This window comes from Saimiri boliviensis, chromosome 8, assembly GCF_048565385.1.
Source record: "Saimiri boliviensis isolate mSaiBol1 chromosome 8, mSaiBol1.pri, whole genome shotgun sequence".
NCBI lineage: Eukaryota > Metazoa > Chordata > Mammalia > Primates > Cebidae > Saimiri > Saimiri boliviensis.
This window is the reverse complement of record NC_133456.1, coordinates 15,220,513-15,225,038: the sequence shown is the minus strand read 5'-3', so window position 1 is coordinate 15,225,038 and position 4,526 is coordinate 15,220,513.

Below are 4,526 nucleotides of genomic sequence, written 5' to 3'. Positions count from 1 at the left end.
AATGTTGACTTGTTATTTTCACGGGTCACTCTGCATTGCCCACCATTGTCAGTGCACAAAAGAATGTATTGAGACTAGATTTGAGCAGTGAAAGACAAGACGTGAGAATTAAACCTAGGAGAGCCGTCTCAAGAAGGAAGCACAGCTTCTGCAAACTAGGCATCTGCCCCAGGGTCAGCCATGCAGCTTCCTCTCCAGGGGTGCCATGGGGACCAACACATAAAGGACAGGAACCCTGGACAGTGGGGACATACCTGCCTGTGGAAGTGGCCCAGCCTCCACCCTCCTTCACTGCTGAGGGGCATCACAGCCCAGCCACACTCCTCGACCACAGCTCGCAGAGTGTCCCCACCCTCGTGTCCAACGCCTCTCCTTGCCCACTCCCACTCTCAGGGCTATCTGAGTGCAGCCCCCCTCCAGGAAGCTCAGTACCTGCGCCCTCGAGACCTCCTCCTTCCTGCAACTCACCACCCTGGCTAGATCGCCCCTCAGCAGGTGGTCCTGCAGAAGTTAGCCCTTGCTTATGGAACCCGTTCCTAGGATAATTATCAACTAGGCTGTACCAGTGTGTTCCCTTAGCCATAAACTTAGTCTCTAAGAAATGGCTGGTCCCAACAGAGGAGTACCAAGTACAAATGAACTTTGTTTAAAAACCCACCGACAGGGCTGGGCGCAGTGGCTCACGCCTGTAATCCCAGCACTTTGGGAGGCCAAGATGGGTGGATCACCTGAGGTCAGAAGTTCAAGACCAGGCTGGCCAACATGGTTAGAGCCTGTCTCTACTAAAAATACAAAAATTAGCTGGGCATGGTGGCAGGCACCTATATCCTAGCTACTTGGGAGGCTAAGGCAGCAGAATCACTTGAATTTGGGAGGTGGAGTTTGCAGTGAGCCAAGATTATGCCATTGCACTGCAGCCTGGGACACAAAGCAAGACTCCATCTCAAAAAACAAACAAACAAACAAAAACAAAACAAAACCACCAACAGATAAAGAAATAGGTGCGATCACTATGGAAAACCATTTGGCAAAATCAGTTACAGCAGGATGTGTCTAATGACTAGTGTGGGCTGGCAAGGGCTTAATAACCATCTCTGAAAACAGAGTTCCAACAAGAATATTGGAAAAATATTGATTGAAGTATTGAAAAAATAACAGAAAAAATGTTGCTGTGTTTGTGTTAAAGAGTAAGAAGAGAAAAAACTGCACGTCTCAGAACATCACCCATTCATCAGTGACATAAGCAACTTTTTGTGAATCAGATCATAGTTACTTGATACTAGAGAAATATTTTATCAAGTTTTATGCTACTCACAGTGTCACAGCTATATAGATGACACAAATGTAAGTTTAGTCTGCATTATTAACACCTTCTCAGGCTGAGTACAGTGACTCACACCTTAATCCCCACACTTTGCCAAAGCAGGCAGTCACCTGAGCCCAGGAGTTGGAGACCAGCCTGGACAACATGGAGAAACCCCATCTCTACCAAAAAAAAAAGAAAAGAAAAGAAAGAAAAATTAGCCTGGCTTGGTGGTGAGCACCTGTAGTTCCAGCTACCTGGGAGGCTGAGGCAGGAGGATCACCTGAGCCTGGGAGGTTGAGGCTGCAGTGAGCTGTGATCACACCATTGCACTCCAGCATGGACAATGAAGTGAGACCCTGTCAAGAAAGAGAGAGAGGAAGGAAGGAAGGAAGGAAGGGAGGGAGGGAGGGAGGGAGGGAATATTTTCTGTATCGCTTTCTTAAGTCTAACTTTAGACCAGGCGTCCCAAACTACCGGGCCACATGCGGCCCCCTGAGGCCATTTATCCGGCCCCCCACCGCACTTCTGGAATGGGCACCTCTTTCATTGGTGGTCAGTGAGAGGAGCACAGTATGTGGCGGCCCTCCAACGGTCTGAGGGACAGTGAACTGGCCCCCTGTGTAAAAAGTTTGGGGACGCCTGCTTTAGACAATCAGCAAAACAATAAACCTGATTTGTAGCATTTGCCAGTTTCTGTGGTGTAAAAACTCCATGAATGACTGACTTCAAGCTGCCAACATGGATGGGTGCCACTGAATTTGGAGCTGGGAGGAGATGAGTGATATTCCACTGTTGTTTAACATTCCCACCATACAGGTGCAATAGACTGAAATAACCTCAAGAGCCACAGGAATGCAAGAGAAGGAAGATCAGAATGGGACAAAATTTTGCAAACCCCTGACAACATAACAGCCAGCTCCGATGAGCCAGAATGAGCCAAGTCCGGCACAGCACTGCCTGGAACCCAGCCTCTCCTCTCCTAGGTGTGCACCCAACAGAAATGCATACATAGGTGAGCCAAAAACACAAACAGGACTGTTCATAAGAGCATCATCCACATACATCCTAAATGTCCATGCATGATAGTTGGATGAATCAATTGCAATACTATCAACTAAGCAGTGAGAATGAGCTAACTGCTGCTGCCCACAACAATGTGGTTCAATCTCACACACGTAATGTTGAGCATAAGAGGTTGGACACAAAAGAGCACCTACCACCTGCTGCATTTATGTGAAGCTCAAGAACAGGTGAAAAGCAGTGCCTGTGATACCACAAGATAGGGGAGTGCTAACTTCAGGGAGGAGGGGCAGAAAAGTGATTAAAGGGAGCACTGGAAGTCTGTGGGTAGAAATGTTTCTTTTTCTTGACTTGGGTGGTGATTATACAAAAGTGTTCATTTTGTGATAACTCATCTAGCTGCACAAATATTAGCTGTGAACGTTTCAACATGTATGTTGGATGTCAATATAAAGTTTATTTTATTTTATTTAGTTGGGGTTTTGTTTGTTTGTTTGTTTTTGGTTTTGTTTTGACACAGAATCTTGCTCTGTCAGACAGGCTGGAGTGCAGTGGCGCAATCTCGGCTCACTGCAACCTCTGCCTCCCAGGTTCAAGTGATTCTCCTGCCTCAGCCTCCCGAGTATCTGGGACTCCAGGTGCGTGCCACCACCTGTAGTCTAATTTTGTGTATTTTTTAGTAAAGACAGGGTTTCACCGTGTTAGTCAGGATGGTATCGATCTCCTGACCTCGTGATCCGCTCACCTAGGCCTCCCAAAGTGCTAGAGTTCCACGCCACCACACCCAGCCATTTAGTCTTTTTTTTTTTTAAACAGAGATGGGGGTCTTGCTATGTTGGCCTGGGTAGCCTCAAACTCCTGGCCTCAAGCAGTCCTCCTGCCTCTGCTTCTGACAGTGCTGGGATTATAGACATAAGCCACTAGGCCCTGGCCAGAAGTTTCTTTTTAAAAGCCCCCAGCAGGAAGGCATACAAATGACTCCAGCTTCATGACTAACTTTGGCACTGCCCAGAGGTGCTGTCCTTGTTTGGGATGGACCAGAGATGCCCTAGGGAGGCCCCTGGCGGCTGCAGAGCAAAGCTTTCTTGAAATACGACCTCCTCCCTCAAATGTCAACCCTTGTCAGTGGCTGAAGAGGGAAGGGAGGGGTGGGAGAAGGGAAGAGGAGGGAAATTTGTAAATGGACAATAGTTGATTACCCAAGTCACAGTGGGGCCTGGGCTCTGGAGAATAAAGGATTAAAGGTAGAGAGAAAAGAAAGAACAACGTTGTTTGGCAGACTTTGAGGAACATCTTCTAAACACTCAGCCCCCATAAGGTGCAGCTCCGAACACTGCTTGATCCTCAGCCAACTCTGTGAGGCAGGTCCTGTGATCATCACGCCTGTCTCACAGATCAGGAGGCTGAGGCTAGGAGCAAGATGAAACTCAGGTTCCCTCCAGGCACCCTCGGGCCTTAGGGGCTGTGCTCTCCTCATCACACCCCTACCCTTGCTCCCCTAGAAAACCACATGTCCCTGCTGGGAAGGCAGTGCCAAGAAGGGCCTGGAATGTTCTGCCAGTATCTGCCCTCCTCCCACACTGGAACCAAGCCCTTATGATCCGGAGGCCCCGGTGTATTGTTGTCAATTGAAATTAGCTAAGCTTGATGAAGCAAGAACATCAAAGGTGCCCAGAGGAGGAATAAGAAAACAGATGGAAAATCAAGTCAAACATTCCCAGCGGGTGCTGATACCTGAAGGTGGGCAGTCTGTCTCACCCCATGCCTTGCCCACCACCTCAGGGCAGAGAGGCCAATTCTTTCACATCCTTGGGGTCTGCTAGGGGAAGGAAGGAGGATGTAGGGGCCTGGTCCTGGGGTGACCCTCCTCGCTGGCCAGCCCCGCGGCTTCTAGACACTCTCTGGGGTCCGGCTGCTCTCAGGGCACAGCCAGCTCCTCTGGCTCTGGGGGCACCTGCCAGGGCCAGGGGGAGTGAGCCTTCTTCTGTTCCTTCTGCTCATTAAATTCTGAATCAAGTCAGACCAGGGCCCCAGCTGGAGTTCCAGGGACCCGGGAAGCCAGTAGCAGAAAGCCCAGGGTGAAGCCTGCCCGGCCTGAGGCAGGTGGCTGGCAGGTGATGGTAAGGGCTGCTGGAACCCTCACGCTTGGTTTTCCTCAGTGCCCAGCGTGCCCGCTAAGACCAGCTATGAAGGCCATCAA